Source organism: Spermophilus citellus, assembly GCF_964194105.1.
Source record: "Spermophilus citellus genome assembly, chromosome: X".
Classification (NCBI taxonomy): domain Eukaryota; kingdom Metazoa; phylum Chordata; class Mammalia; order Rodentia; family Sciuridae; genus Spermophilus; species Spermophilus citellus.
In genome coordinates this window covers 31,460,315-31,482,166 of record NC_138190.1, presented here as the reverse complement: position 1 = coordinate 31,482,166, position 21,852 = coordinate 31,460,315, and the positions used below count along the sequence as shown (strand labels likewise).

Genomic DNA, 21,852 nt, shown 5'->3' with positions numbered 1-21,852 from the left:
ACAGAGTTCAATTCACTTAGAATAAAAAAGTCTTTAGTATGTCTACATGTCCACCCATCAGGCTAGATACTATAAACTTTGTTTAAGGTTTAAAAAGGTGTTTGGGAGCCAGGCACAGTAGGGCACACCTGTAAGGTAGCAACTTGGGAGGGAGGAGACATGAGGATTGCCAAGTTTGAGGTCAGACTGGGCAACTTAGTGAAACTCTGTCTCAAACAAACTGGGGATGCAGCTCAACACAAAACAAAACAATCAAACAAACCCTCTCCTGATATCCTTGTGGAAAAATCCAGAGAAATCAGGAGGAATTGCAAACGTGTGTGTGTGTGTGTGTGTGTGTGTGTGTGTATCTCACTCTGTTGCCTAAACTGGCCTTGAACTTGTAATCTTCCTGCCTCAACCTCCTAAGTAGCTGGGTCTACAGATGTGCACCATAGCACCTGGCTGGAAATATACTAATGTAAATACAGTTAGATGGGTTTACAACTGGATAAGCAATCTGTACTTATACTTTTCAGGCTAAGGTATTTTAAGGAGTGAATAGGACTGTGGCCTTGGGGCCTTCTTAGTATCACTATTTTGTGAACTACTGGATTAAGACATAAACTGGGCATGGTGACACACATCTGTAATTCCAGTGACTCAGGAGGATGGCAAGTTCAAGGCCAGCTTCAGCAATTTAACAAGACTGCCTCAAAAAATAAAAGGGCTAGGGATATAGCTCAGTGGCTGATCACCTCTGGGTTTAGTTCTTAGACACACACACACACACACACACACACACACAAAGATAAACTGATAGCTGGGACAAAACTGGGAAGAGAATCATGATTCAAAATTCTAAAAGACACAATCAGGCCAATTCTTAGTGGCTTTTTTTCTGAATATAATATATCTAGTACTTGTTATTTCTGGGGGAAAAGGAAAAGTCCCACTTAATTTATTATATAAGAAGAACTTTCTAACAAGAATATTTTACCAATGGAACAGTCTTTAGAGTATTCAGAGCTCCACTGATGATTATAATCAAACAGAGGCTTGTGGACTACCTTTCAGGAACCCTACAGGATTTCTACAAAGGGTACACAATAAGACATGATGCTCTCTTAGGTCTGTTCCATCTCAACATTCTCCAACTCCATGAAAAGCAGAGTTGGCTAAAACAACTAGCATTAGGTCAAATGCTCCAAAACTGGGTCTTGGTCTTGGCTTTGGGCTTTTAAGCTTCCTGAAACTCAGCATTACAAATACTTTGAGCATCCCACTAAATTAGTATCCTTCCTCCCTTCTTCCTTAAAGGCAGAACTCTGATTCTGAATAGGTGCTACTCACCTTTCCTTGTGTTCAAACAACTGATCTCCAGGTTTGGCAACTGGAATAAATCAAGACTAGTGTAAACTAGTCTCTTCCCTGTTTTTGTGTCATGAAAAGGAAGATAATATTTGAATGATATATTTACTGGGTTAAGTTAACTGCTCTGCTCTATGGGTCAGTGGGGTCATCTATATCTCACAGATTTTCTCAAACTCTACTTTCCATCTCTGTGACTAGGGATTGATTTAAATATGGGCATGTGATGTGACCCAATTCTAATAAACATAAACTGAATAGAATTCTGCTGAAGGAAAAGGTATTCCTCTTCAAGAAAAAGAAGTATCCAGAAAGAACTCTCCTTCTTCTTCCTGACTTGGTGCCTATGTGCCATATCTAGACCTATAATAATCTGTGAGTGTTTTAAAACATGTTCCCAGACATTCTTTGATTTTTCTTCCCATCAAGAAATAGGGTCTATGTCTTCTCTCCTTGAGTCTGAGATCATGTAACTCCTTGAATAATAGAATGTGGCAAAAAATAACTGCTGGCTTCTAGGTCAATGTATTAAGAAACAGAAAACTTCCAATTCATCTCTTGGAACCCTCACTCTTAAGATCTAGCTGTCATACTGTGGGAAAGCCAAGGAGAAGTCAACACAGAAAACAATCAGGGCTTCTAGCACCCACTCCCAGCTAAGCAACCAACCTGAAGCAATACCAAACTTCCAGACCTTAGTGAAGCTGCCTCAGCTGAAACCATGTGGAATGGAGACAAGGTGACCCTGGTGAGACTTGCTCAAACTGCAAAAATCACAGGCAAAAGAAATGGCTGCTATGATTTTAAGTCACTATATTTTATGGTGGTTTGTTATAAATAAATATATAATGGATGTACAGTTCTCTGAAAATCATCAGGGGAGACTCTAGTAACAAGCCGAAGATGACAGGCAAAAATAAAATGTCTGGGTCCTTGATGACACTGTTGTGTCAACAAATAATGGGATCACAATGCCTCAGAACTTATTATGTGAAGTAATTTATATTTTTTCAACTTTAAGCTGCTTTTAGTTGGATCTTCTATCACCTAAAATTGGAATATCTTAAGTGATATCTTGTTTTTCATCTGTAAAAATGAGATTAATATAATTGCCCTGCCTAACTCACAGAAAAACCATCTGGGAGAGCAGTTAGTTTTCTCTCTTTTCTTTTTACCATTCACTGACCATACATAAGTACCAGAAATGGGCATGCACAGATGAGTAAGATAAAGACCCGGGGCCAGCCCCGGTAGCCCGTGCCTTATCACCCTCTCTGCCCCCCAACAAAAACTTACACTTATTAAGAAACCATGAAAAACAAAGACATATGGAAACAAAAAAATTACTCATACTCTCACTATCTCAGGACAACAACTAATTTAAATTCCAATGTATTTCCTTTCAGACTTTTTGAAGTTTTATATTTTGTGTGTGTATGTGCATGTCACTTGTGTGTGTGAGTACACACATGCAAAAAACTGAGATGATGTTGTAGCCAAAATTTACAAGCTATGCCAGGTGTAGTGGCACATGCCTGTAATTCCAGCGACTTGGGAGACAGAGGCAGGAGGATCCCAAGTTTGAGGCTTCCCTGGGTAATTTAGCAAGACTCTACCTCAAAATAAAAAATAAAAAGTCTGGGGATATATCTCAGTAGTAGAGAACTCCTAGGTTCAATCTCCAGTTCTGCCTCTATATATATATGATTATATCCATAAAGCACTACATAAAAACAAAAAAGAGTTATCCTTCGACTATCCCTTCCAATATGCCTCTAAGAATGTATAAATTAAAACTACTATCTTTAGACTAATTTATAAAATGCAGCTGGTCCTGAAACTGGCAATGAAATAAATAAGATTCTTTTTTCAGAAGCTACCAATGTGTTTGGCCAAGGTAGACCTCTGAGCAGCAATTTGATCGAATAGAAGATGACTGTGTCAAGTTAACTCAAGTTCAAAGAAATATATTGTAAAATTAGACCTATGATTCACAGGCTATTCATTCTTCTCCCAAATGCATTAGAAATGACATAATGGGACTGAGTTATTAAGAATACGTTTTCCTAGGAATTCAAGAGACAATCAACACCTCTGAAATCCTTAATTCAGATACCCTATGCTGACCATCACCTTCTATCCATTTGGCTTGCCTGCTGTTATGGTTTAGATACGAAGTATCCCCCAAAAGCTCAATCCTTGACAGGGATTAACTGAGTGGTGACTGAGGCTGGTAGGGTGTGGCTGGAGGAGGTGAGCCATTGGGGGCGTGCCTTTGGAGTATATATTTGGTGAACTGAACTTAGCCTCTTTCTGTTTCTTTGGCAGCCCTGTACTAACCTGCTTTCCTCTGCCACTTTTCCGCCATGATGTTCTGCCTTACTTCAGGCCCCAAAGAATGGAGTCAGCCATCTATGGACTAAGACTTCTGAAACCATAAGCCCCCAAATAAGCTTTTCCTCCTTTAATTTTCCTTGCCAGCTTTTTTGGTCACAACAGCAAAAAAGCTGACTAAAACACCTCAGACTACTACAGGGCTGGGGTTGTAGCTTAGTGGTAAAGTGCTTTCTTAGCATGTGTGAGGCACTGGAATGATCCTCAACATCAAATATAAATAAATTAATTAATTAATTAAAGGTCCATTGATAACTAAAAAAAAGACTACTTCAAAATTTTTCAGTTCTTATCAAACCCTCCTATCAAACAAACTCTCCATCACTCCTGCCTCCACCCAGCAAAGAACGCTTAGTGCAAAACTGCATTCATGCTCTTGCACAAATTCAAGGGTACTTACTTCCTCTAGACTTTCACAGGCTCCATTTGACAGAACTTGTCCCTGGATGAACCTAGCTGCCTTTTCCACAGCTGCACAAGGCTGGCCTGCAATGGCTCAAATTATCATCTCTATTCAGATGACTACTCCCAAGCGGCAGAGCTTGAGACAGAAGTGGTTCATTTGGGAGGCAGGCCTGGGAAGCAGAATGAAGGAGTGGGGGAAGCAAGAGAGAAGGGACGCCAGGCTAACAAAGACTGCATTATTAAGCTGGCTAACACTATGGCAAATGGTGATCCACAGGAGACTAGATAGATTGGACCCCAGGTTATCCATATAAAGAATAGAGAGGCTGAGGCTTTATCTACTCCCTGAGTTTGGGGTGGCCTTATCGGTTTTAGCTTCCCCATAGATCTCACCAGTCCCAAAGCTGCTTTCTCTAGCATAGGAGAAATCCCTAAGACAGAAAAGAAGAGAAGCAATATATACTGGGATACATGCTTGGGTTCCCAGATGTTGGCAATGTACACAGAATCCTTCATACAATTGCATGGACATATCGCTGAGTATGTAAGAGCCTGCTACAGGCCCCAAATTTAGCTCTATAGGCTAGATATCCATTCCTGCCTCCATACTAAATCTGTAAAATCCCTATGGCATTTCTCCTTTTAGATGTCCCACAGACACCTCCAACTAAACATAACAGAAACTGAGAGAAGTATGGAGTACACTCGTGGATTTAAACTCTTTGATAGCATTTGCTGATGGCAACTGCACAGAGAACACCTTCCAGACTCTGGAACCCAGGCATCAGTCATTCTTTCTGGATAGGGACATGTCAATCAATTAGACTGTCCCATCCTTAAAGAAGGGGTGCACTGTCATTTCCACACTCTGGGGTGATGCACCTCCTGTTACTGTCAAAGGTCGTACTGCTAACCAGGTCTAGGATACAGGCTGTTTGTCACTTAACTGATACCCATGTAACACATATTGTCTAATAGAGGTTCAATTGTCTTCCCTCTCAAAATGTAATAAAACAAGTTTTGTTTCCGATTACATATTTATTTAAATATTCCTAATCAATATTCCTCTGTTCTCTTTTGAATTGGTCACAACATCTGTCCTTTCCCTCTCAAATAAATAACATGTTTATATGGATGTGAGCAACATGATTTGAACCTTTTTTGAAAATACCTCCTAACCACTTTGATGCTTTCATTTTCTAATTTGTGTGTGTGTGTGTGTGTGTGTGTGTTGCTGAGGATTGGACCCAGGGTCTTGTGCATGCGAGGCAAGCACTCTACCAACTGAGCTATATTCCCAGCCCTTCATTTTCTAACTTTTAATCATCTTTCTACTAATCTTGTGTTCATTTTGGTTTGGTTCATATGGTCATTATTTCCCATTATTGGCAGAAATGATTGGGAATTCAATTGTTTTTGGTATTGGGGATTGAACCCAGGAGTGCATTGCCACTGAGCTACATTTCTAGTTCTTTTTTATTTTGAGGCAGGGTCTCATTAATTTACTGAGGGTCTAAGTTGCTGAGGCTGGCCTCAAACTTGTGATCATCTTGCCTCAGCCTCCTGAGTCACTGGGATTAGAGGTGTGACCCACTGTGCCAAGCATAGAAATTTGATTTTAGGGTCCGAACATCTGCAGATCTTTCTAAAAGTCTATTCACAGTTTATAGAAATCTAGTCTCCAATTGGGTTAGAGGCAACAGAAAATCATCTAGTCTTTTTATTACCTTGTTTGTTTATTTAAGCTCAAATCCATTAAGAATCTCATGTTACTTAGGAGAACTGCTATTTGAAATCTGGGCTGGAGGAATTTTCTGATTTTATGTTGACACTTGACCCATGCCTGAAATTGTAAGGTTGAAACTGTAAGCTCTACTTCTCTGTGCCTGTATGGCTATCTGTAATTCAGAAACATTTTTACCATTGGATAGTATTGACACATTAGTTTATAAAGTCTCTTAAAGGAACTCTCTTCTGACTGTCATTTCTAGACAAATAATTGCTTACATAAATTAAATGTAATTAAAATTTCTAAAATATGAGAAATGAATCATTGAAACTTGAAATATGCTAGCTTAAAAGTATATATTCTAGAAATGAATACAAAATCAGAGTTACATTAATTTATGTAAGTCTTTGGCAAATAAGACTAGTTTAAGAGTTTGGATTTAATGTAAACAAGTATGTCTTCTCTGATTTATCAGTGTTATCTATAATAAAAACACATGTTTTTGTTTTGGGGTTTTATTTTTTTGCTTCTTGGGAATGTTTTTCCTAACTTATGCAGTTTTCTAATGAAATTAGCTAGAAATACTCATATTGAATATTTGAGATTGTGAAAAACTTAAATTTACATTGAAGCAAATTAAATAATTGTTTGGGTAAACTTGTATTTCCATAGTAATGAGGCTTTGTAGTATGTCACCTTAAAAAACATTTTCAAGATCTTGAGACAACTGGAGATTTTATCTGCAATGATGTTTAGATCATTTGTATATAAGACAGAATATTGAAAAATTAATTAGCAAGCATAATATAAGTTTATATACTTTTGCTTCTTATTTGTACATGTACAAAGAGGTTCTGTCTTTGGGTCTGTAAATGAGTATGTTCATTTTTGCCATTTTATGAAACGAAATAAGGGAAGTATGTAGCTGCATAAAGCTGTGTTAGGTGTATCCATGAGATCTGCTAGTCTTCTGTAATGACAGAATTTCAAAATTGGCCATTTCCTAATTTCCTTCTAGGACAAGTGACTTCTTAAAAATTAAGATAAATGAGTGGAATTCTATTAGGAATATTAAGATATTAAGACTAAAGTACAATGAATTGTAACTCTAGTATAGGAAAGACAAAGAACAGTGAAGGACAAAACCTGAACGAACAAAGAAAGCTACAGAAATTCTGTAGAAAGAGAAACTGAAAAGGAGCACAAGTTTATGTTTTTTTTTTTTTGTTTTTTTTTTTGCCAAATATGGCTCAGTTTTAATGAGTTTATTTGTTAGACCATCAAACAGTTTGTGGGGCTGGCCACAGTGGTGCACAGCTATAATCCCAGTGACTAGGGAGGCTAAGGCAGGACGATTGCAAATTCAAGGTGAGCCTCAACAACTTAGTGAGATGGTGTCTCAAAATAAAAATAAGAAAAATCTGGGGGTAGCTCAGTGGTAAAGTACCCCTGGATTAAATCCCTAGTACCATGTACATGCACACATATACACACAAGCTTGTCAGTCCTTTAGGATCAAATATTGCATTGAAACAAACCTAAAATTTGATTTGCCATCCATGGAGCTGAAGTATTGGTCTGTTCTCTTAATAAGAGGTGGTATAAGATCACTCTTTATCTGTACTGGTTTCCTATGACTGCTGTGACAAATTACCACACATTTGGTGGCTTAGAACAGCACACGTTTATTCTCTTACACTTCTGGAAGAAGTCCCAGATCAGTTTCACTGGGCTAGAATGAAGGTATCAATAGGACCATGCTTCTCCCAGGGCCTCTGGGGCAGAATCCAATTTCCTTGCCTTTTTCAGTTTCAACAGCTTCATTCCTTGGCTCTAGGCCCCCTCCTCCATCTTCAAAGACAGCAGTGTAGCATCTTCTTCTTTTTTTAAATAGTTAAGAGAATTTATTCTAATAGCTATAATTACAGTGCTTGTCAAAATGAAAACTGAAAACAAATATACAAAATAGTTGATTATTAACCATGTATTGAAAACATTAAGAGGTTCTATGACACCAAATAAATCAGTTCTGAGGTTTCCACAAGAAAATTTAACAGCTCCAGTCTCTTCAGTGTTTATCAAAATACAAAAGGGCTGGGGATGTAGCTCAGTTGGTAGAGTACTTGCCTCTCATGCACAAGGCCCTCGGTTCCATTCCCAGCACCACAAAAAAAAAAAAAAAAAAAAAAGTAGCAGTCATCTTTTTTGATGGCATATTGGACCCTTATGGGCTGAGGGAGGAGACTACTTCACATATGGAGGTTGGGGTGCTCAGGGGCCTGTGGGTCTGGAGTGGACCAACACTCCTAGCTTCCACGCACTTGCAAAGGCGAGACCCAGATCTGCTATCATGCTGAGCGGATGCAAGAGTGAGCAGATGCTGGGAACATGGGCTGCCACTCTGGCCATATGCCAACCAAGGGCACATCTGGGCCTGTGTCCCCTGCAATGGCCCTCTCAGCCCACCCTCAGGTGACCATGTGAGTACAAGTACAACACAATGCTCTGGAATGTAGGTGACCCAAAGACAGGTGAATCATGGGTCTCTATTGGGACTATGCAGTTGATAGTGGTTTGTGTCAACATCCTGTGTTCCCAGAGGGGAATGGCTGACCTGCTGGACTCGCATTCAGGCTGTACAGTTTGGATTAAAAACCATCTACCAAATGGATCCTAACACCAACCTACAGCCCAGGAGGCCAGATGCCCACATGCCTAAATCCCTTTCTCAGTATTGACAGTGAGTTCTCCTTTTACAATAAAAAAAGAGTAATATTGATTAGGAGTACCAGAAATAGCCTAAGTGGAAAAAGAAACTCTTTACATTAAATAAAACCTGGCTGCAGGCTGTGTCTGCACATGTACTGCACAGTGCAATGCACACTGACCAACTCATAGAGACAACTTCTGCCACTCAGGACCACATTTGCCACATGAGAGGAAAGTGAGGGTGGAGAGGAGGAAGTGAGGGGGTTGGGGATTCTGGTTCACTTCTGGTTCTGGAGCTGATTGGACAGCCAGTCCAGTCTTTCATAGCGCCTGTCCTCACTGGTGGCACAGGTGGCCTGAATGTACAGTTCTATGACATAGTGAGTGCAGCCCCAGGTTGTCTGTGATTTCGGCCACATTCATGACATTTGAGAGGTCCTGCTTGCTGGCAAACATTAGGAGGATGGTATCCCAGAGCTCATCTTTGGCTCACATCCTCACAAGCTCCTCACAGGCCTGTTCACATGCTCTCCATCACAAAGATCAAGGCTTGGTGTTCTAGAAGTAGTGGTGCCAAATCTTTGGGCCACCCATGTCCCACACAGCGAAGCTGATGTTCTTGTCCTCAATGGTCTCTACATTGAAAGCTACAGTGGGAATGGTGGTCACAATTTCGCCCAGCTTCAGTTTGTATAGAGGAGTCATCTTCCCTGCAGCATCCAGGCCCATCATGCACATTTCTTTTTTGCCAAAAAGGCCCCTGAAGAGGTTTGCAAAGATATTCCCCATCCTTGTGGGTGGTTGGAAGCAACACTGGCCAGAGTCCTCAGTGGTGGCTGCTCCAAGCCAGGTGTTGGTTTTGCTCCCACAAGATGGCACTGCTGACAGTGGCCATGTCAGTGCCTCACAGTGCTTCAGTCTTTGCACTGTCTTCTGCCTCTGCAATCTTAAGGGCTCATCTAGGTAACCTCATCACAATCTCTTTACCTTCAAATTTTCTTTTGCCATATAAAGGAATATTAACAGGTTCCAGGGGTTAGAAACTAAATATTTTTGGGAGGGCATTATCTAGTCTACCACATCACCTATGTAATCCTGCCCCAATAGTAGAGATTCCAGATATGATCACAATGACACCGTTTTAGTCAGCTTTTGTGTCACTGTGAGTAAAAGACCTGACCAGAATAATTTAGAGGAGGAAAAGTTTATTTTGGCTCATGGTTTCAAAGGCCCAGTCCATGTTTGACAGACTCCATAGGTCAGGGCCCCAGATGATATGGAACATCATGGTAGAAGAGCATGGCTGAAGAAAGCAGCTCAGGATGTAGCAAACAGAAAGGAAATAGAGAGCTCTGCTCACCAAGGACAAAATGGGAACCCCAAAGACATGTACCCAGAGACCTATTTCTTCCAGCTATACCCTACCTGCCTATAGCTACCACCCAGTTAATCCACATCAATGGATTAATCCGCTGATTATATTAAGACTCTCATAACCTGATCATTTCACTTCTGAACATTCTTGCACTGTCTCACACAGGAGCTTTTGGGGGACACCAGATATCCAACCCATAATAGACCCTTTTCCCATGACATTATCAAGCAAATAATCATTCTTTTTCAAATAAAAGAAACACAAATTCTACACTTATGAGGATACTAAGAGCTTTTGTATGTTTATCTAAATACTGTATTGTCACATTAGTTAATAGGTAGCCAATCTACAAATATAAAGATTCATTTACTACACTTAGGCATCCATGATCCTATTTTTATTTTTAATTTTAAATTTTGGTACTGGGGACTGAACCCAGGAATGCTTTACCACTGAGCTACATCCTCAGTCCTTTTTATTTTTTTATTTATTTTTATCTCCAGATAGGATCTCTCTACATTGCTAAGGGTCCTGCTAAATTTCTGAGGCTGTCCTTGAATTTGCAATCCTCCTGCCTCAGCCTCCTGAGTCACTGGGATTATAGGCATGTGCCATCATGCCTGGCTCATGATCCTATCTTTTTTTTTTTTTTTGGTACCAGGGATTAAACTCAGGGGCACTCAACAATGAGCCACATCCCCAGCCCTATTTAGTATTTTATTTAAAGACAAGGTCTCACTGAGTTGCTTAGCACCTCGCCATTGCTGAAGCTGGATTTCAACTCAAATCCTCCTGCCTCAGCCTCCTGAGCTGCTGGGATTATAGGTGGGTGCCAATGCACCTGGCTCATGATCCTATCTTAATTCTCAAATCTCCTGGCAACCTTTCTATTTTTGCCTTCCAAAATCAAATTTAGAAAAAAAGAAATAAAATTAAAACATTACAATATCTCTTTAAATGTTTTTATTAGTGCATTATAATTATATATAATAGTGGAGTTCATTTTGATATATTCATAAATGCATATAATATAATTTACTCCACTTTCAATTGCTAATATTTCCCTACATCATAATATATTTTGCAATTAAAATTGTGTTGGAGATTTTCCAGAGAAATCTTGGAAATAAAAAGATTTGTTCTTTAGAATCGTTTGTTCACCTTGTAAGTGATGTCAGAAAAATTAGCTTCATTTTCTGTGTTAGTATTGATGAGTTGCGTGGGAAAAAGGCAAACCGAAGGAGGTGCTCAGCCTTCCCTAGAATAATTTGAACAGGAATATTATTAATGTAAATACAGAAGCCCTCTCTATCTTTGTGTTCTGCAACTGTGATTTGACCAAATGCACATTGAAAACATTAGAAAAAAACTGTACTGAATACATACAAACTCTTTTTTTTTTGTAATTAGTCCATAAACAATCCAGGATAACAACTATTTACCAAGCATCTACATGTACTACATGTGATAAATCATCTAGAGATAATTTAAAATATAGGGAAGGGCCAGGTGTGGTGGTACATGCCTATAGTCCCAGCTACTTAGGAGGCTGAGGCATGCAGGAGGATCACTTGAGTTTAAGAGTTGGAGCCCAGACTGGACAACACAGCAAGACCTATCTCCAGAAAGAAAAAGTATAGGGAAAGGATATGCATAGGTTACATACAATATAATAACATTTTATAGAAGGGACTTGAGCATCCCCCAATTTGGGCATCTGCAGGAATCCTGGAACCAATCCCTCTTGGGTAGTGAGGGACAACTATATTTCAAAAGTTCTAGTTGGGGCTGGGGATATAGCTCAGCTGGTAGAGTGCTTGTTTCATATGCACAAGGCCCTGGGTTCAAACCCTAGGACCACAGGAAAAAAAATGTTCTAGGTTGTATGGGAAGTTCCTAGGGATTTGTCAGTGCCCCTAACTACCATTATATATTTTTAATTATCAGGGTCCTTTTGGTGCTTTCCCTCATGATATTAGGCAACAAAATTACAGTGATATCAGTCACCATCAGTACATTTCTAAAAATCTTTGATCACAATTTCCCTTCTTAAATTAAAAAAATATTTTAGTTGTAGATGAACATAATAACTTTATTTTATTTTATTTATTTTTATGTGGTATTGAGGATGGAACCCATTGCCTCACACATGGTAGACAAGCCTACTACTACTGAGCCACAACCCCAACCCTCCTTCTTAAATTTTATCAATACCTTCTACCAGTGATATTTATTTATTTATTGGTAGTGGGGTATGTAACCCAGGGTCTTGAGCATGCTAGGTATGCACTTATAGCACTGAACTACATCCCCAGTCTCACGAGTATTTTTGTTTGTTTGTTTGTTTTTGGTATAAGGGATTGAACTCAGGGGCACTCGACTACTGAGCCACATCCCCAACCCTATTTTGTATTTTATTTAGAGGCAGGGTCTCACTGAGTTGCTTAGCGCCTTGCTGTTGCTGAGGCTGGCTTTGAACTCATGATCCTCTTGCCTCAGCTCCCAAGCCACTGGGATTATAGGTGTGCACCTCTGTGCCTGGCCTCACCAGTGATTTTTAATTGAAGATGCACATTAAATATTTCTTTGAAGCTTTATTAAAATACAGTTATCTAGAATCTACACTTCTTCAAAAATAGACCAAATAATTATGCTTATATAATTTGTTTAAAATGTTTTTGCTTTAGTTTTATTATCTTACTTTGCATGTCACAAAAAATTTCCCCTTCAGTTTTATTATGTTGGTCACACACTCCCTCAAGACTGTTCTCTTGTGAAAACTGTCACAAGTCATTGGTGAAAACCACAGGCATTATAAGTTTCTGTCATCTCACCTAGTTTTTAATGCATGCTGATGCTTCCCTAAGGGCCTACTATTAGCTACAGGCTATAGATTTTTGTCTTCAACCAAGAAAGACTGTCTCGGAGCCTATGAAATAGGACAAGACCCCAGACAGTTCTGAGAAAAGGCTATTAGGCACAAGCTCCTCATGTTATCACATAACCAACTAACACCAAGTCACTAGTCAGGGTCAGAATTTCCAGAACAACTTAATTGACAAAGTTAACATAAAATCCAGCAGAACAAGAGCTATGTTTACAAAATCCAAACCAGTCCTTTTCTCCTCCCCACCCCTGCCTAAATAAACACATGAAAACTCTTGAGAGTGAGTTGTGATATGCTTTTCTAGAAATTCAAGGGACCCTAACACATCCATATTAAAGAGCTTTGTCTCTCCAGCAGAGACATCAAACAGTTTCTATCTAAAGGCCCTTTTCAGGAAAAGGAGCCTCAACAATAGGTAGGAAGGCCAGGCTCTTGTTCCCACTGTGCCACCCACTTGCCATATGACCTTCACCAAGCTGATCACCAGTCTCTGGGCCTCAGTTGATAAATGGAGATCTTAAAAAAGAACCTTGTCCTCTGAACACCATTTACCCATTTTCAATAAAGATCTTTTCCTAGGGAAAAAAAACATAGTCTGGTAATCATATACGTCAGTCGGACCTCTGAAATTACATTATTATTATTATCGCAATTATTATCAACCATTATCATTATTTGCAGTACTGATGATTGAACCCAGGGGTGCTCTACCAATGAGCTACATCCCCAGCCCTTTTTATTTTTTATTTTGAGACAAGGTCTTGCTAAATTTCTCAGGCTGGCCTCGAACTTACTATCCTCCTGCCTCAGCCTTCCAAGTCTCTGGGATTTACAGATGTGTGCCACAATACCCAGCTGAAATAATTTGTCAACTTCATTTTATGGAAACTGATAGGCCCCTCATACTGTAAAATGCACTAAGAGAGACCAGAACCCAGTCCTCCTCCTTTTCATTTCACTATCTTGCCAGCAGGTGTCATGAAAGGTCCCTTCCACAGGTGAGTTGTTGCATTCTTTTCATCCTCATTTCAGAACTCAAATGTCTCATAATCACAGTAGTTAACCTGCCCCCTTGTTGCTAATTGGTTTCCTTAATAGTTTTTTTTTTTTAATATTTATTTTTTAGTTCTCGGCGGACACAACATCTTTGTTTGTATGTGGTGCTGAGGATCGAACCCGGGCCGCACGCATGCCAGGCGAGCGTGCTACCGCTTGAGCCACATCCCCAGCCCCTCATTAATAGCTTTTGCTTTAACAGAAATTTAGTGACATTTTCATCAGTGTTATTCTAAAGTTCTAAATGTAAAAAGGATGACTCTTTGGTGTTCAGGAAGACTCAGAAGGAAAAATGATACAAAATAAGGTCCTATTCACTACCTTAATTCAGATTTAAATTTATACTCATATGCCAGGCACAGTGGTACACACCTGTAATCCTAGTGACTTGGGAGGCTAAGGCTGGAGGATCACAAGTTTGAGACCAGAATAGGCAACTTATTGAGATCCTGTACAACTTAGTGAGACCCTGTCACAAAATAAAAACTAAAAGGGACTGGGGATAAAGCTCAGTGGTGAAGAGTCCCTGGGATCATTCCCAGTCCAAACAAACAAACAAACAAACAAACTAAAATCATACTCAGAAGAATACAATAAAACAAAGGAATTATCCCAATCCATTCAAACTGTCATTTTTTGACTGATACTGGTCAATGAACTGTTTGTTAAAGGTTGGAAACAGAATTGGCACAGAGGAATCTTTACTACAATCTAATCTGGCTTTGTCACAAAATTTAAATGAGTGGGTTCATCTTCTTGAACAGGATATATATCAGTCCAGTGTTAACTTAAGTGACAAGTCAAAAGTGAGCTGAATCCTATTAATATGACCAGATGTTAGTTCACAATGAACTGGAACATGAAAACAAGAAAATTTTCTAATGCCAACCCTATATGAAAGATAGTTGGAGAAGCATTGTAATATACTACTCATTAAATTAAATAAGATTAAATAAGATCAATCAGCCTGAGGATTGTAGACCTAGAATTAATTTATTGTTGGAGTAATAAACTCAAGTGCCTATAGTGGACAGACAGTTGCTAAGTGAAATGAGTCAGATATGGGACTCTAGGGAGGAGTGAGGACTTTGGCAAATCAAAGGCCCAGTCTTATTGGGGCAACAGCTGCTCATTTCTATCTGATTATAAACAAGTATAGGTTCATTTAGATTTTAAGAGAGGCTAGGAATCAAGACTTTCATGTAAAAAGTTCTTTTTTTGGTATAAGGGATTAAACTCAGAGGCATTTAACCACTGAACCACATTTTAAGCCCTTTTACTTTACTTTTATTTTTATTTTATTTTGGTATCAGGGATTGAACCCAGGGGTGCTTAACCACTGAGCGACATCACCAGTTGTTTTTAATTTTTATTTTGAGACAGGGTTTCACTCAGTTGCATAGGGTCTCACTAAATTGCTGAGGCTGGCTTTGAACTTGTAATCTTCCTGCCTCAGCCTCCTAAACTGCTGGAATTACAAATGTGCACCACCATGTCTGGCAGAAGTCCTTATTTTTTAATATTAATAGTTTATTAATTTTCTTTTATGTTGTCTGTGTAAACCTAGCAACCTATTTGCAGACATAAGCTGCCACTTTGTAATGTGCACTTTAGGAAGGAATGTATTACAGGTGAGTAAAAGGATCCATTTATCGTCAATCCCATTTTGGCCACAACAGGCCCTTTCTAAAGAGGCAGACCATTTCCCTTTGGCCACATCCTGTAGGATCTGTCACATTCAGAATCAGGGACCAAGGGACTTTAAAACACCTCTGCTCCCAAAAAGAATGATTTGGGTGGGAAGCCAGCCTAGATTCTAGGCCTTAAGTTCATGCCAATACCAAGCCAGTGCTACTCTCCAAGTTCCCCCCAAGCTAGATTCTTGTGCTCATCTATGCTCAGAGGTGATATTTTTTCTTTTAAAAGCAGATGGTTTATTCAAGAAATTATTTAAAATCTATTTTGTCCTAGGGGTTGTGAAGTTAAAAAAAAAAAAAGATACTTAATCCTGATCTTGAGAACTTCAGTATAGAAGACATCATCCACATATGTTGCTTCAAATATTCCATATGAGTTAATAACCACCAAGTTCTTGTCCCCAGGACTATATTTCAGAATGCCTCCTTGGTAACAGAAATGAGAACCTGTCTCACAAGGTCCTAAAATACCTAAAATGATGTTTTCTGCTGTGTGGAATCATGCCACACCCTGGCAGACCCTGACAACAATGTGACCACAGACCTGATTAGCAGCCTTCTTCTTCTCTCTCAGATTTCAGTGTTCCCTCTCCCAAAAGGGTACTGGTCACCAATGGTGTCCTCTCCACAGGGCCCAAGCTACAGGGAACCTTTCCTCATGTTCCCTCACTCATCTTTCAAAAAGGCATAAAAGGCCTAAACTTAGGTGGGCTCATGCCTTCCCAAGGGCAACAGTTCTCTCTGCACCCCCTTTTCTTTGCAAGCTTAAGTTTCCTTACACACATGGAAGGGGCATTTGGCTGAGTTCTGGATTAGCATGCTGCCATGCCGTCAGAGTCCCCATGTTTCCTGTGAACACCACAATCACAACTGAGCATAATACATAAAGGGACAGTAGTGTCCCTGATGGATCTTCCCAGGCCCCTTGACTCTGCAGAAGGCTTGCCAGCAAGGGCTCATTCAGGTTCAACCTCCAAATCCCTTTATTTTTTTTTAATTGGTTGTTCAAAACATTACAATGCTCTTGACATATCATATTTCATACATTTGATTCAAGTGGGTTATGAACTCCCATTTTTACCACGTATACAGATTGTAGATTCACATTGGTTACACATCCACGTCCAAACCCCTTTAAATACCATTCAGAGTCTGAAAGAGTCACAGTGACCACTGGTGTCAACTACTGTGTGGACTGTAAGGTGATCACCTGACCACATTAAACCATTCATATGACATGGTTAATCCACTCACTATGACTTCTCCTGACCTGAATGAATTCCTCTGCAATGCTGTCCTGAGAAATACTTAAGGAGCTGTTTTGGGATATAATAAGGAGCCAAAGCCATAAGTCAAATAAACAGCTTCTAAGCATCAGAGAGATATCTAACCAACATAGCAAGATCTGAGTATAATGAGTACCCCTTAACATTGCCCATCTTAGAGGTACTCACTCTCCATAAAAGGACACAGGACTAGAAGAAACCTGGGCCCTGGACACTGAGATGTTTCACTGCAGGGAAGAGAGGGGCAATGGTGTCTCTACCATGTGATCAGGTGAAGGGTACCCTCCACCTGCAGTGTCGCTGGGGAGAGGCCTGTTTGCTACTTGCATGAGCAGCGCAGGAAGAGATGAACTTGGCCAAGGAGTGCTTCAAGGCTCTATGTGGAATCACAGCTTTGTGGGGTGGATGTCCTGACCATGAGGTTTCTGTAAGTGTGAGGACCTGCGGGCATTATGTGGCACGAAAGGCTTCTTGGGTTTCTACATGCACAGCATCCAAGGAGCCCTAAGCACAACCCTGACACTGTTTCCTTCATCTTCAGGCTGCTCCTGAGCATTAGCCAAAGGCCAAGCCAGGTGCTTCTGCTTCCACAGAGGCAGAGAGGGTGAGTCAGCACCAGGCAGAGGGAGCACAGAGGAAACCAGAGTGTGGCCTGCCTGGCGTGTCCATTTCCTCCCATCCCCTTCCTCCGCATGGCACTCTCCTGTCTCTCCCCAAGGGGCAGCAGGGGGTGGTTGTCACAGCCAGTGGCCATGTCATCCAGGAACCACCTGAGCACCAGGCCCAGCTGCTCCTTGGGGAAGCACATTTGGCCCCCAATGGTTCTATGTTGCTCTGTGAAATACATAATCACTGACAAGTTAGGTCTTCCTTGTGATATTGATGATGTTGTTTATATGGAATATATTAATATATTAATAAGTACATTTTGATTTAAGTCAAATCTTTAAAAAAAATCTTAATCTGAAAGCAAAAACATACTACACAAGTCTGCTCCTTCTACAAAGTACTCCACTACTACAAACGGGGGTCCATGACTGCAACTGCTCATGTCAGGAACCTGGGAACCACTCAGCATCTCCTCTGCCTCACCTTCATATCTAATTAATTATCATGGTCATTCCACATCCACATTCTTAATATTGCTCCAATAATTCAGTCTGACTATTCTACTCTAAGCCATTATGACTGTCACCTTGGCAACCATAGCAGCCCACTTACTGGTCTTCCTGTTTCTCCTTTCACTCTCTTCCAATCCATTTTCCAGAGTAATCAGTTTCTAAAAGTAAATCTGATCATGACACTGTATTGCTGAATGCTCGTCAGTGCCCTCCCATTGCCTTTGGGACAAAGCTTGAAATCCTGGCATGCTTTTTCCTGATTTTTTCTCACCTGCCTTATCCGCTTTATGTGCCAGCTTTAATATAAACCTATGTTCTGGAAATGTTTGTCTCATCTCCCAGGCTTGGTTAGATTCCCTCAATCTCCCCCTCACATTTTGCAGGATTTATCTGCAACAAAATGAATACATGATTCATTGTTTCATGTCTATTTATCCTATTCTAAGATGATAGGGCCTGCCCACCTTATTCACCACTTTATCCTCAGAGACCAGCACAGGGTCTGAAATGCAGAACATACTCAATAAAAACTCACTGCATCCATAAATGAAACAACACAAATCTAACTTCAAATCCTGGCTCCTCTGCTGGACCATGAATGTAATTTCCCTCTTTAGAAAGATGAAGAAAATATTTTCTACCTCACAGGGACATGGAAAATGAAATGCTATGATGTTCATCACACTGCCCGGCACAAAGCAAGTCATTAGGAAGATCAACATTACCACCTAAAATGGGAGAGAGAAGGGCACTGTCAAGTCCAGGCAGGCCAAATGGCAGACTGTAGGGACCTTCCCAGAGCAGAACAACTTTGTTCTCCTTACCTGGGCTTCACCTCAACACATTTTCCAAGGTTCGGTGACTTCATCAAGCCTCTGGTAAGAACTGACTAAATTCACAGTGTTTCAGGATGGCTAAACTCACCCTAGGCTGAAGCTCATAAATATGGTGTTTATTATTTGTTCACACTGAAAAAGAAAACTTTTATATGAAATACACACAACAGGCAAATCCACAGAGACAGAAAGTAGATTAGTGGTTGCCAGAGTCTAGGGGCACAGGAAATGAGGAGTGACTATTCATGGGTAGGGATTTCTTTTTGGCATAATGAAAATGTTCTATAAATAGATAGTGGTAATGATGGCCCAACAACACTGTGACTATACTAAAAGTTACTAAATTGTACACGTAAAAATGGTCTAATTTAAAACTTTATATTATATAAATATTATAATATTAAAAAAGCAACTCTGCTTATTTTTCTTGCCAAACCCTTCCAAGGCCAAATTCATCAGTGTTTGCTCAGGAGCACAGAATTAGAGAGTAGAGGGTAATAGAATTTGAATCCTGAATGGAATCAGGTTCTGATGGACTCCAGGTACCTCTCCTGTCAAGAGGACAGATATTTCTATTGGTCTAGAACACATTTAGATGGCATGGCAGATACTGTTTTCTGTCTATTCAATATTCATCCCTCCTATTGTCTTTTAAGAAAACACAGTTTTGTTCTAAGTGAAACCCAACCCCAGGACATCATGAGTAACCTAATCCAATGTCCCCAAACTTCTCTGATAATAGGATCACTTGGATTCACTGTTAAAAAACAAGAGAAAATAAAAAGATATACCCTGGGCCTCCATCTCCCAACCCATACCCAACAAGTCAGTTTCCAGAGATGAGTTCTGGTAATCTATATATTTAACAAGGCTCCAAGTAATTCTAATCATCTTTACGAGATTATGAAGAATACTACTACTAGCTTTTTGTAACTGTGACCAAAATACCTAACAAGAACAACTTGGAGGAAGAAAAGTTTGTTTTCAGCTCATGGTTTCAGTGGTCCAGTCCATTGTCAGCTGACTCCTCTGCTATGGCCTGAGGTAAGGCAGAATATCATGGATGAAGGGTATGGATGGAGGAAAGTTGCTCAATTCAAGGCAGCAGGAAGCAGAGAGGGAAAGAAAGGAACCAGGGACAAAATATAATCCCCAAGGGCGCCCCCCCCCAGTGACCTACTTCCTGAAGCCACACCCCCCATAGTTACTACCTAGTAGTACATTCAAATTATTAATCCATCAAATGGACTAATCTATCAATTAAGTTATAGCTTTTAAAATCTAATCACCTCACCTCTGAACACTCCTGATTTGCCATGTGAACTTTTTGGGAGACATCTCATATCCAAACTTTAATACACTGGTTTAAAACATTGGTGGCTATCATTCCTATGCCTGATTTTCCAAGCATCTCTCTCAATCAGGTGACCATATGATCACTTCTGGTCAATGATACCTAAAGTAAATTCCACCAGGGAAATTTCTGGGAAAGTTATACTTGGTAATAAAAGGAGAAAGTCATCTGCTCCTCCCTCCTCAGCCCTTCTTCCTGTCTTGAATGGCTATGATGGTTGCAAACATAGTAAGAACCCAAGACAAAGGCCAATGGATCTGCAGGGAACATCAACTTCTCCACTGCTGAAATAATGCCAGCAATTACGCACTTCCAATTTCTTGTTACATGAGCCAAATCAACACTGGGTTGTTTAACCTATAATCAGGTGTTTGTTCCATGTACCAAATGTATTCCCAAACATATGATAGACAGTTCCAAAATTTGCCTGTGACACATCCTAGCCCACATTCCATTTATAAGGGCCTTGCCCCTTCTGGGTGAGGGATTCCTTCCTCAGATACATGAAAGTAGTGATTTGGGTTGCATAGATGGCAGCCATTTGTCTATTTAACAGGCTCATGCCTACTTCCTCTTTCCAGGTCTAACTGATTTATCATTTAACTCTCAGAGGACATATATTTTTTTCCAACCTCTTGGGATATCTCACAGATATCTCTTGTGATACTGACAAGGGATATTTAGAAGATAGATTTTATTTTCCTGAACGAAATTCTGTCTGAAAAACCACAAGGGTTAGCAAACATTTTCTGTAAGGAGCTAGACAATAAATATTTTAGGCTTTGTGGACCATATGCTTCTGCTGTAACTATTCATCTCTATGACACTATAGCCCCAAAACAGCCAGAGACAGTATACACATGAAAAAGGATAGCTGTGTTCCATATAAAATTTTATTTACAAAAACAGGCAGTGCCCTGATTAGGCCCATAAGGCAGTCTTCACTATCAAAAACTTGAGAAAAAAATGGATCTGCTTATAAAAATCATCAGGTTATCACTACATCTGATTTTTCACTATGTTCCTGCCCACTTGGAAAAGCAATAAACTGGGAAAGGGGTATACTGTACTCAGAAAACATACCTTAGTCATGACCCATTTCAGTTATAAGTCCTTAGAGATTAAAGATACTGCTATACTTATTCAGTACCTACTGTCTACCGGGGGTTGTGATTCAAGACCACTACTTAAGATCCTGACCTATATCTTTTAAAAAATATATTTATTTTTTAGTTGTAGTTGGACACAATATCTTTATTTCACTTATCTATTTTTATGTAGTGCTGAGGATCGAACCCAGGGCCTCGCATGTGCTAGGCGAGTGCTCTACCGCTGAGCCACAACCCCAGCCCCTGACTCATATCTTAAGAGTCATAGTCAGGTAACCTGTGATAAGGAAGATCCCTCTGACATGTAAGTATCATATGACACCACCATGAATTAAGACATTTACCATCCCATTTAAAATACAGGCAAAAAGAAGATAAAAATGAACGGAGTGAAACAAATAAGAGTATTTTTTTAAAAAATTCTGATTTCAGCATTTTCTTAAATGTATATTTTTTCAACTAAAAGCTTTGAAACAATTTTGCATGTCTGTAGTACCCATTTTTCTTTTATATATAATATTAATGTATAGGAAGGGTTATTTGC

General features: G+C 39.8%; 1 protein-coding gene and 1 pseudogene across 3 annotated transcripts in view; both read right to left on the bottom strand.

Annotated features, from left to right (window-relative positions):
- The window catches only part of XK (X-linked Kx blood group antigen, Kell and VPS13A binding protein), a 72,202-nt gene that overhangs the window by 37,047 nt on the left and 13,303 nt on the right, over nt 1–21,852 (bottom strand). The gene's annotated exons all lie outside the window — the stretch shown is intronic.
- Nucleotides 8,866–9,376, bottom strand: LOC308639700 (ADP-ribosylation factor 1-like; annotated as a pseudogene). The gene has a single exon. The product of its transcript is annotated as an ADP-ribosylation factor 1-like (transcript).